The sequence below is a fragment of the Pelodiscus sinensis genome, chromosome 17, assembly GCF_049634645.1.
Source record: "Pelodiscus sinensis isolate JC-2024 chromosome 17, ASM4963464v1, whole genome shotgun sequence".
Lineage (NCBI taxonomy): Eukaryota > Metazoa > Chordata > Testudines > Trionychidae > Pelodiscus > Pelodiscus sinensis.
This window is the reverse complement of record NC_134727.1, coordinates 17,068,486-17,081,542: the sequence shown is the minus strand read 5'-3', so window position 1 is coordinate 17,081,542 and position 13,057 is coordinate 17,068,486.

Genomic DNA, 13,057 nt, shown 5'->3' with positions numbered 1-13,057 from the left:
TCTTGACCTGCAACATTGCTGGCTGTTCCAGTCCTGAGCCCCCAGCTACCTGCAAAGTACCACATTACTCACCTCCGAACCCCCGTTCATGTCCCCATCCTCTCCCAGGGTGTGTCTAGACTACATGCCTCCTTCGACGGAGGCATGTAGATTAGCCAGATCGGAAGAGGGAAATGAAGCCGCGATTAAAATAATCGCGGCTTCATTTAAATTTAAATGGCTGCCCCGATCTGCCGATCAGCTGTTTGTCGGCAGATCGGGGGAGTCTGGACGCGATGCCCCGACAAAGAAGCCTTTCTTCATCGACACAGGTAAACCTGGTTTCACGAGGCTTACCTGTGTCGATGAAGAAAGGCTTCTTTGTCGGGGCATCGCGTCCAGACTCCCCCGATCTGCCGACAAACAGCTGATCGGCAGATCGGGGCAGCCATTTAAATTTAAATGAAGCCGCGATTATTTTAATCGCGGCTTCATTTCCCTCTTCCGATCTGGCTAATCTACATACCTCCGTCGAAGGAGGCATGTAGTCTAGACACACCCCCAGAGACTCCTTCTCATGGTCAATATTATGGTGCAGACACAAACGTGACATAGAATACAAAACTTATTACGCTTTGACCCCACATACCCAACAGGTGAACGGCTCTTGCCCTGATTGGTGTCATCACTCTCGCCATCCAAGTTTGTCTAGCGTCTAGCTGATTTTCATCTTCCTTCTCACTCAATCCAAAACCCAGCACTCTCCACAAGGTCAGAGAAAGTAGAAGGTACCCTGCCAAACCTCTTTCTGAGAAGTCATCTCATAAGATTATCAAGATTTTACTTGTTCCTCTGCTGCATAATTATTTCCACTCCAACTCATCTGATGAAGTGGGTTTTACCCACGAAAGCTCATGATACTATATATTTTGTTAGTCTCTAAGGTGCCACAGGATTCCTCAGTGCTGCATAACTGGTTATACTCATGATTTTCTACTTCCCTCTGAATTTCTGCACCTGCTACATAGCTATTTCTATGTTTCAGCTGTTAGAATATCAGATAATATTTGCTTTGAAATCATCATCTCATATCACAGCAGCGGGAAGTTGGGGATTAGCTGAAAACATACCTTGTAAAGGGGATAATTTGGAACACTTATTTGTTTCAAAACCGATCTGAGGTCTCTCCAGTACAGCAGAAGTCACTGCAGGCAAAGCCCAGAACTGCTGATGAGTTGTAACAGAAATGACTCTCAGTGCTATTACCATACTCTGACTTTTTCAAGAATTCATAAAAAATGGGGTGGTCTGTGTATGGAGGTTAGTTATTGGGCCAGAGAAGAGGGTGAGTTTTGAGCTATGAACTTACATTTGTGGGAACATATGGCCCTTTCCTGCCCCCTCCTCACCACTGTGTATTCACTGCCTGAGCTGTAAGGATTGCAAGGTTACTAGAGATTGGTAGAGGTGGTATCAGAAGCAGAGTTAGTTTTATGGGCATCCACCAACATCACTTTCTTTTCCAATCTGTGGCTCGCCCATACAAACACTGCAACTACATCTCAGTCCTGCATATCCCAGACTGCTTTAACCACACACTCATTATTGCCTGGCAGAATCCTGAATCACAGCCTCATACAATGTTGTTAACACACCTCGGTTTTTACCTGTCCCAAGCCCTGTTATTTCAGTCCTGTGACGCACACACTTCTTTCAGTGCATCTCATGGAGACCTGCAGTATCCCCAGCTGTTCTGTTCGTGGGTCCCTCACCAGCTTTGTTAATACACTTCATTTTTGACTGCCGCACCCTTGGTCTTTCCTGTTCAGGGACTAGCTGTGGCTGCATCCGCAAACTTTGCAAAATTGTGCAATGATCGGCAAAAATGTGAACTATGATAAAATCTAAAAGTCTTGTTTTGCCTCCAGTCTAAGCAGCCTTTATACTCATGTCTCCTGAGTACAAAAAGGCATTGCACTACCCTTTCCCCACAGATCAGTGTGGCAACCACCCTTCAGTCTCCTGATTTTAACATAGCACAAAACTCATGTACTAGTCTTCCTGTAATGTGCATGTCCAACTCCATTTTATCAACCCATGTTGATACATAAGGGCTAGTCCATTCTTTGATGGGTTGAGTTATTTGATTTCAAACACGCATTAATGAATAACCAAGCATCCAGCATAGTTTTGGCTTTCACACGTCGAAATGAGGCCAGCCCTAAACACATAGGCTACGTCTAAACTGGCATGATTTTCTGGAAATGCTTTTAACGGAAAAGTTTTCCGTTAAAAGCATTTTCGGAACAGAGTGTCAAGATTGGCACGGACGCTTTTCCGCAAAAGCACTTTTTGCGGAAAAGCGTCCATGGTCAATCTAGATGTGCTTTTCCGCATAAAAGCCCCGATCGCCATTTTCACGATCGGGGCTTTTTTGCGGAAAACAAATCTCAGCTGTCTACACTGGCCTTTTTGCGCAAAAGTTTTGCGCAAAAGGGACTTTTGCCCGAACGGGAGCAGCATAGTATTTCCGCAAAAAGCACTGATTTCTTACAGTAGGAAGTCAGTGCTTTTGCAGAAATTCAAGCGGCCAGTGAAGACAGCTGGCAAGTTTTTCCGGAAAAGCGGCTGATTTTCCGGAAAAACTGGCCAGTCTAGACACAGCCATGGGGTGCATTCACACAGCACTGTAACTTGAAATAAGATACACAATTTGTGTAGCTCAAATTACGTATCTTATTTTGAAGCTATTTTGAAATAGTGCCAAATGACAAAATAAACTATCTACACAGTGCCAAATTTCAAAATAAAGTGCTATTCCAAAACATCCATTAGTCCTCGTAGAATGAGATTTACAGGGACGTCAGAATAGTGAGCCTGCAACAATGGACTTGCTGTGAAGACACACGATAGCTATTTTGGGATACTCCTGTATCCCAAAATAGCTTTGTAGTGTAGACATACCCATAGTGTGTATTTTTTTATTTTGTTGGGCAAATATTTCCATAGTAAGCCGGTCAGTAAAAATGAGGATTCAGAATACAGAAGACATTTCTTATAGCGCCACACTCTTTTGAAGGTGCTGTGATTCAAAGGTTGGATTACACAGCTTGAATGGCAGAACTCTAACGACACTGGTAGAAAGCACAAATTGAAGCAATGGTAGTGGGTTCTGGAGCTAAGAAAATCAAGTCTCACTAGAGGGTAGTATCACAAAAGTGATCACAAACACTGTGTTCCAGTTCAGTGTAATGACAAAAGGAGAAGTGAGAAAAGTCTAGAAAGAGAAACAGATGGTAGGCTCAGTTTTCAAACTTTACCCCCCAAACTCATGTGTAGGCTTTTACATGGCTATTCAGGGCCTCAGAGTTGAGGCATCGATGGTCTAACCCAATGTTTCCCAACCAGGGTTCCACGGAATGCTGGGGTTCCGCAGACCATCATCAGGGGTTCTGCAAGAAATCATGGAATAAATACCGTAAATTTAAAAAAAAATTCTTACAATGTAAGCTGACATATATATAACATCTCTTTACAAATACATTTTCTTGACAATAATTTAGCAGTAATTGAATTGCGCTCCCCACTGTCAACTTTTTCTGGCCAAGCAAATGTTTTCATAGATAGGGGTTCCTCGGGATATGAAAAATTATTTTAGGGGTTCCTCCATGGGAAAAAGGTTGGGAATCACTGTCTAACCACAGCCCACTAATGCAGCATTTTGTGGCTTTAGCAGCCAACTTTGAGAATTGTCTCATCAGATTCAGGGGAGCAATAAAGCTTATTTTTTTAAAAAATCCTTGAACTATCAAAGCTAATCATTAGACAGCTAAGTAGCCAACCTAACTAACCAAATTCTGCTGCAAAAAAAATCCTTGAACTATCAAAGCTAATCATTAGACAGCTAAGTAGCCAACCTAACTAACCAAATTCTGCTCCAAAGATCCTAGTCAAGTAAGGACTAATATCATTGATATCACAGGCAATTCTGCCTGTGTAAGGGCTGCAAGATCTGCGCATGATGTTTTAGGGACCATTCAAACCAGTAAGGTTCAGTCACTGCCTGTCCTTTAACTTAGGGGGGCCTTGGTGCCATGCAGCTATGGTTCAGATCCCTGACACCGGTAGCCACTCCATAACCATGAGGTTCATCCTGGCTCTCACCAGATTAGGTACTGTTTGCAGAGAAACACCAATAAACGCCTCCATTCCAAATCCATTCTTCCCAAGTTCTTAAATATTAGACACTTGGACCATTCCCCTTTGGTTTGTCACTCCCAATGTCATGGAACCAGCCTCCCTATTATCAGTTCATTTTGCTACACTGTCCAATAGATTGCACACCTGAGACCTGCTTGGGGTAAAAATAAACAAAATGTTTATTCAGTAGAAAAAACCCACAGATTCAAAGGTGTAATAGTGAGGAAAAGCAAACAGACAAGTTACATGGGGGAAAAGTCATCAAGAGCAACTTTAGGCTTTATGCTTTCATACTAGATAAGCCCTGATTTCTCTAAGACAAATACCTATTGTCTTCGCAAAGTTTCCCAGAGTATCACAACCATGGAAGAGAACCAGCTATTCCCAGACAGCTTCCCACAGAGATTGTCTTTCAGTTTCTGGATGGTCCTCAGTTCAAACCTCTTCCATTTTAAAAGAGTTTGCTGGGTTTTTTAATTCAGTCACTATAGGAAACTCATTTATTTCTTGTTTTCTGAAGATTAGGGTTTGCTTTTCAGTTTCAAGTTGTTTCAATATTTGGTTGTCTATCTTTGTCTTTTCCTGGGCTGGACAATGGATGGGTACTTGAAGGTGGTTTCATGAAACAACTGGCTTGGGAGATGCATCAAGTCCTGAATATTACAAGCTTTCATCAAAGACCTTACTCAATATATTTTGATAGTAAAAGACCATGCAGTCAGTTGATTTAACTCCTCATTTTGGATGTTAAACCCTCTGTTCTCCTCTTGCATTATCTGGGTCCTTACTGGCACACTGGTTATAAGACCATGGTGTGGGGGTGGGAGAAAATAGAAAATTCAGAATAGAAAGCAAGGCCTGCTCTTGTGTGATGCTGTTAGGGATGTTCCCCACTCTAGCACTCCAAGTACAGAAGGTGAGGGCCTGCAAGAGAGCTTCAAAACCTTGCCTCAACAGACATTGGTTACAAAAACTTTCCCACTAGAATCACACTACACAGATTTTTGGGAATCACTGTCACCATCAAGTGATTTTTATCCCAAAAAAACCCAGGGGTTGAACACTTGAACTCACCCCCAGGGGTACCCCAAGCTCTTTTGCCCTAAAAGAGCTTTGAAAAAAGAAGAAGAAAACAAGCTACAGGCTCTAGTAGCTGACCTCTCAGTCTGAGGCATGCAGATAGACAGACCTTCCAGGACTCAAGAATCCAATCGCCACCTTAAAAAAGTGATTTTTATTACAAAACAAAAGATAAACTTGATAAAGCAAACTTGGTTGCTAGATGTTACAGAGCAACTAAGGAAAACAAATCAAGACACTGAGAAAAGTCTCTGGACACAATGCTCAGTGGTAAACGGGGAGGGGAAGCACAGATTCATACAGAGCAGTTCAAACCAAAGCACAAAATAAATAAAAAAAATACTCTGAATGTAACTAGATTCACTTAACCCTTTTACTTCCTTCCAATCTTCTCTTTATTCAATCCAATTCCATACCCCCAAATTCCTTGAAGGCATAGTCATCCTCCCTGAGTTTAAATCATTCTGTATCTTTTAACCCCTAATTTTTCTCTCTCCCACACAAAGAAAGCAGGCAAGGCATCTATATCCAATTCAAATTTCAATTCTCTATCTCGATTGGTTCTCCTGGCCAACACCTTTGCTAGGTGCCTGAGTAGCTTAGTCACCAGGTGCTAGTCAGCATACCTCCTATCCATTACAGGTGGTGAGTACCTCTTGAATGCTGCCAAGCCCATTAACTACAGTAGGAGTTATTGAGAGCACTTAGTGCCTTCCAGGGCTGGGCTCAAATACATTTCATCCTGTACTTACTTTGGAGCCAAAGGAACAGGGTTCTTTGTTTCTCCCACAAAAGTGGATGACCGGACAATAATACTTACTAATGCAATTTACACAAGTTAACTAATTGATCTTCAGAGACTCTTGCTTAAGGGGGAAAAGAAGGGTTAGATGATGACTTAAGTAAATGAGCAGCTGAGCCAGGTCTACAACTGAGTGCTTCCTGGTCTCAAGTTCAGTGAACAATGTTGCCTCCCTTGTCATAATAAGCAGTGGAATCTACTTTCTGTATTCCTTGGGCTACTTTAGCTTCTTGTATAAACCATCCTAGGAGAAGCATAAGCCTCTGACCTCAGCTTCTGGCAGCTAAATGATAGAAGTGCTGATTTTTTAAAAAACATGTATCAAAAGGCAATTGAATAATTCTCAATGCCAAATTTGTTGTATTATTTATTTTGGATCTTAAGATTTTAATTTAAAAAATGCACACTGAGGCTTTATTGTTCCCCTTTACTAATGCAATAGGAATGAACTATGGATTTACAGGGAAAGGGAATAAATGCCTTCCTAAAATGTTTATCTCATATTAGGGTTTATAGACCAGAAAAAGCCTTATGTCCTAAATATTGAAAGGAACAAGATTGTTGGCTTTTTGGTATCTGGTGATAGGGAGCTGTGTCTTTTGTATAGTGCCTGTAATAGCAGACATAGCTATGTGGTCTCCTCCACATCCCTGTTTTGCCTGTGTCATGGAGTGTGGGGGGAGCTATTGAACCCTGCAACCCCCAATCTACAGCCAGATATGACTCTCAGCCAGCAAGTAAAACAGAAGGGCTATGTCTACATTGGCAGCTTCTTGCGCAAGAACATCTTGTGCAAGGGTTCTTGTGCAAGAAAACATCCACACTGCCATGTGTGAGCTGTGCTTTTGCGCAAGAGCGCCCATGGCAGTGTGGACGCTCTCCTGCACAAGAAAGCTCTCATGGCCATTTTAGCCATAGGGCTTTCTTGCACAAGAAATCCCTGCCGAGTGTCCACATTGCCCTCTTCTGCAAGAGCCCCTGCGCAAGAGAGCTTACACCTGTTAAAAAAGAGTATAGCTCTTGCACAAAAAGCCGTCTCTTACCATGATGTTCTGTAAATCTTCTTCTGCAAGAGAGGGTGGGCAGTGTGGACGCTCTGCGCATTCTTGTGCAAAAATGGCCATACTTGCACAAGAATCTGCCAGTGTAGACATAGCCAAGGTTTACTGGTTCACGGGGACACAGCGTAGCACAGGCTTGTTACAGGAACCAGGAGCATTTAGTCCAATTCATCTTGGAGATACGGGAGCCCAGAGCCCTGGGTCTGGGCCCCTGCCCAGTCCCCCCAAGCCATCTAGACTTCCTTCCCCCCAGCCAGATGAAAAACTAACTCCCATGCCCAGCAACTGGTCCAAGCACTCTAGGCAGCCCCTCCCCCTGCTTTGTCCAGATTCCCTGGCATGGTGTTATCTGCTGTCACCTGGTCCCTCAGGATGGGAGAGACTGAGCATACTTCCACAATGAGTCATGTCCAGCCTTCCCCTTCACGTCCAGACAGTGTTGCAGTGCCCAGGGAAACTTAGGCACACACATACACAGAGTTACTCCAGAACAGCACAGGACAGTAGAATCACATACAACGCAACAAAGCAAACAGAGTGAATACAGTGACTATAAGAGTGAATACAAACCCCACTACATCACATCCTGTGAAATTCTCTAGGCTATTTTAAGTGTAGACAGCCTAGCAGGAAATATATCCAAGTAGCCATGGTGACTGCTTAAAGGATTGAGTCACATTTGAAAGATGACTCTTGTCCTCCATCTAAACCATAGATCATGTCCACGTCGAACTAAGTTACACATGCACCTACCCTATGAAACAACCACCCATGCTGAGAATTTCAAGCCATCTAAGAGATCTAGACAATTCTAAAGGGAACTGGGTGTGCAAGTTCTGTAGGCACCATTGAAAGCATCAGCTCATTCCTTTAGGCTATATGAAAATAGTGTGGTATAAATGTAATGCTCATGAAACTAAGGATCTTTACAGTAGTTCTGGTCACAGTTAAGCACTGCCACTGAAATTCAATACCCATGGTGGGCCCAAGCCAGTTGACTTCAGGTCCATGGGGCCCAGGTTATGAGGCTGTTTAATTGTGGTGTAGATGTCTAGGCTTGGGTTGGAACCCATGCTCTGGGGACTCCTAAAGAGGGGAGTATTTGGGTCTCAGGGCCCATTCTCCAACCCAAGCTTGGACATATGCACCCCATTCAAACAGCTACATAACCTAGGCCTCATGAGCCTGAGTCAGCTGACATGGGTCAGCCAATGTTTCTCAATTTGCAATATAGACATACGTATATGGGTAGGAATTGTGCAAAATTACCATCATGCATGACTGGGTCATTGCACCTTAAATCTTGTGAAACTAATACAGTGGGGCACAGATTATCCAATGACTCCTTGGACTGCACTGGAAACAATTTTTTATTTAATAATAACAACAACATATGGAATTATACCTATCTCACAGAGCTGGAGGGGACCTTAAGAGGTCATTGAGTCCAGTCCCCTGCCCAGACAGTAGTAGCAAGTACCATCCCTGATAAATTTGCCCCAGATCCCTAAATAGACCCCTCAAGGATTGAGTTCACAACTCTCAGAGTAGCAGGCCAATACTCAAACCACTGAGCTATCCCTCCTTGTTTTCCAGAGCTTTGAGGAGGAAATTATTAAGGGGAAAGCTTTTCTTCATTTGATTTTAAACAAATAGTGAGGAACTGGTTGAAAACATGAAAGTGGAAGGCACTTTGGGTGAAAGTGATCATGAAATCATAGAGTTCATGATTCTAAGGAATGGTAGAAGGGAGAACAACAAAATAAAGACAATGGATTTCAGGAGGGCAGATTTTAGTAAGCTCAGAGAGATGGTAGTAAAGTCCCATGGGAAGCAAGACTAAGAGGAAAAACAACTGAAGACAGTTGGCAGTTTTTCAAAGGGACATTATTAAGGGCCCAAGAGCAAACTATTCTGCTGTGTAGGAAAACTAGAAAATATGGCAAAAGACTGCCTTGCCTTCACCTGGAGATCTTGTATTATCTAAAAATCAAAAAGGAGTCATATAAAAAGTAGAAACTAGGTCAAATTACAAAGGATGAATATAAGCAAACAACACAGTTATGCAGGGGCAAGATCAGAAAGGCAAAGTCACAAAACGAGCTCAATCTAGCTAGAGACATACAGGGTAACAAGAAGACATTATATAATTATATTAGAAGCAAGACGTAGTCCAAGAAGAGGGTAGGCCCAATTGTTCAGTGAAGAGGGAGAAACAATAACAGGAAATTGCAGAGGTGCTTAATAACTTCTTTGTTTGGGTTTTCACCAAGAAGTTTGATGATGAAGGGATGATAGTGAATGCTAGTGCAAATGGGGTAGGTTTAGAAGATAAAATAAAAAAAGAACAAGTTAAACATTACTTAGAAAAGTTAGGTGTCTGCAAGTAGTCAGGGCCTGATAAAATGCATCCTAGAATACCCAAGGAGCTGATAGAGGAGGTATCTGAGCCTTTAGCTATCATCTTTGAAAAATCATGGAAGTCAGAAGAAATTCCAGAAGACTGTAAAAGGGCAAATATGGTGTCCATCTATAAAATGTGAAATAAGAACAACTCAGGAAACTACAGACCTGTCAGTTTAACTTTTGTTGCAGGAAAGATTCATCTGCAAACATCTGGAAGAAAATAAGGTGATATGTAAAGGCCAGCATGGATTTATAAAGAACCAATCATCAAACCAATCTGGCAGCTTTTTTTGACAGGATAACAAGTCCTGTGAATAAGGGAGAAGTGGTGGCCATGGTATACCAAGACTTTAGTAAGGCATCTGATACAGTCTTGCATGACCTTCTTATCAATAAACTAGGGAAATACAACCTAGATGGGGGTACTATAAGGTGGGTGCATAACGGCTGGATAACCATTCTCAGAGAGTAGTTATTAATGGCTCACAATCATGCTGGAAAGGTATAATAGGTGGGGTTCCACAGAGGTCTGTTTTAGGATAGGTTCTGTTCAATATCTTCATCAATGATTTAGATGATGGCATAGGGAGCATGCTTATTGAATTTTCAGATGATACCAAGCTGGGAGAGGTTGCAACTGCTTTGGAGGATATGGTCATAATTCAAAATGATCTGGACAAACTGGAGAAATGGTCTGAGGTAAATAGGATGAAGTTTAATAAAGGACAAATGCAAAGTACTCCACTTAGGAAGGAACAATCAATTTCACACATACAGAATGGGAAGTGACTAGGAAGGAGTACTGTAGAAAGCGATCTAGGGGTCATAGTGGACCACAAGCTAAATATGAGTCAACAGTGTAACACAGTTGCAAAAAAAGGCTAAAATGATTCTGGAATGCATTAACAGGAGTGTTGTGAGCAAGACATGAGAAGTAATTCTTCCACTCCACTCTGCACTGATTAGGTCTCAATTGGAGTATTGTGTCCAGTTTTGGGCACCACGTTTCAAGAAAGATGTGGAGAAACTGGAGAAGGTCCAGAGAAGAGCAACAAAAATGATTAAAGGTCTAGAGAACATGAGCTATGAGGCAACGTTGAAGGAACTGGGCTTGGTTAGTTTGGAAAAGAGAAGACTGAGAGGGGACATAACAGTGGTTTTCAGGTATCTAAAAGGGTGTCACAGAAAGGAGGGGGGGGGGAATTGTTCTTCTTGGCCTCTGATGATAGGACAAGACGCAATGGGCTTAAACTGCAGCAAGGGAGGTTTAGGTTGGGCATTAGGAAAAACTTCCTGTCAGGGTAGTTAAACATGGGAATAAAACACTTAGGGAGGTTGTGGAATCTCCATCACAGGAGATATTTAAGAGGAGGTTGGATAGACATCTATCAGGGATGATATAGATGGTGCTTGGCCTGCTGTAAGGTCAGGAGACTGGACTTGATGACCTCTCAAGGTCCCTTCCAGTTCTAGTGTTCTGTGATTCTGTCCTGATCTGTGGATTCCTTGTGTGAACAGTTTCTGAACCCTGGCACAATTCTGCCAGTCCTGACAAGCAACAACTGCCATGCCAGTCATAAGCTCCCACCCCTTTCACATATGCCTAGATGCAAACACATAATGCTGTGGTTACCAGAGTTAGTCCTGACCTGCTACATTTCTTGCTAATCCTGGGCTGAGAATGCCAGTCCAAGCAAACATATATAATGTACGTACATGTATCTATAGTGTACATATTACATCCAGCAGGTCATTTGGGGTTACTTTATGAATGAGGTAATGAGGATGACTAAGTAACTTGCGAATGGCAGCAGGGGAATGAAGGGTGCGTATATGTGTGTGAGTCATGGAAATAAAAATGTAGCTGCCCTTCAGGTCAATACACAGTCATATATATCCCTTTCCCTATAAGTCTTGCCAAACAGTGGGGATAGGAATAAGATAAATCTGCACAGCAAATGAAGATGAGATCGTAGCACAGGTAGGAATACCTGATCTAGCTTTAATCTAGTTAATTTGGGTAGCAGTCATAGGGAAGACATGCTAGGCTGAACTTCAGCACATGCTAGCAACCTGACTACAACACCACTAGGGTATATATGCAGGTTGCTAGCATATGCTGAAGTCTATGCTGCCACATCCCTTATTTGCACTAGCTCGATTAAAACTAGCCTGGATATGCCCACCTGTGTATAGTCACACCTTCATGTGCTGAGTAGACATGCCAGGCTAACGTAGTCACCCTCCCCTAAACGTGTGCTGCGCAGAGGAACCAATGCAGAGAGCCCTCTGGCTACTTAGTCACAGAGATGCTTTAGCTGGCTTATGTACTTGATGCCTTTGATGTAAGCCATGTTTGTAGTTTCTCATCCAAGTTTATGTGTGAATTGTATGCTTGTGAGACTATATGGCTATGTCTAGATTACATGGCTCTGTCAACGGAGCCATGTAAAATAGTTTAATTGGCATAGGCAAAGAAGCGGGGATTTCTTCCACTATTTGATCTGAGGAAGTGGGTCTGGCCCACGAAAGCTCATCACCTAATAAACCATCTTGTTAGTCTTTAAAGTGCTACATAGTCCTGTTTTTTGCTTCAGCATTAGAGGTGAGAGAGGAACTCAGTCTCCACTTCCCAAACAGTCTTTGGGACTGTTTATAGGGTCTGGTTATAAAACTAACATGGTGGTTTGCTGAGCTGTCCAATCTCCCAATTTCTCAACACTCTTAGCCCTCATCGGTGGCATATCGGGGTTCTTGATGCTATTTTGGAAATGTTGATCCATTCTCTCTGTGTCACCTGTCTTTCCGGGTTCCAACCAACTCTTATGAATCCCGCTTTCACTCCTGTTAAGTGATTCCATCAACTATTGTGAAACCAAATGACCTTGATCTTATGAGCGGGAAGTGACTGGCTGGAGAGTGACCAATTCACCATTTCCCACCCCATCTCCTGCATCCCAGTTCCCTACTCCAAGCTCCGTTCTGTACCTAACCTCCATCCCAGACCCCTGCACCTCTTCCATTAATATGGAAGAGTGCAGCCCTTGACCACCTACCAAATTCTTGGAGTTGCTCCCTCATCAAAAATTATTGCCTACCCTGACTTAAACAGAAAGATCAGTCCATTACCACACAATAGCATAGAAAAAACACCAGTGAGAGATTTAATTGCATGCACTGTTAGCATACAATAACAGTGCAAAACACAGCTCATAATCTCATCACACAGATGAATGTCACACACAATAGTAAATCTAAAAGCAATTACATGCTTTGTATAAGAAATTCACACAATATTTGTTTTGACTTGACACAGGTGACCTGGATGGAAAAGGGGATTGGATGGTCTTGAGGTAGGGCACCTTTCTCTTCCAGGTGACCAGCTTGAATTTGGCTCGGGTTGTTAATAAGCAGAAAAAGTTGACAGTATCCAACAGGTGGACAGTTTGTTCCAGTATAGGCCAAGAAAACCAACAATAGAACACCACTTGTCATCACCTACAACCCCCAACTTAAACCTGTCCAACAC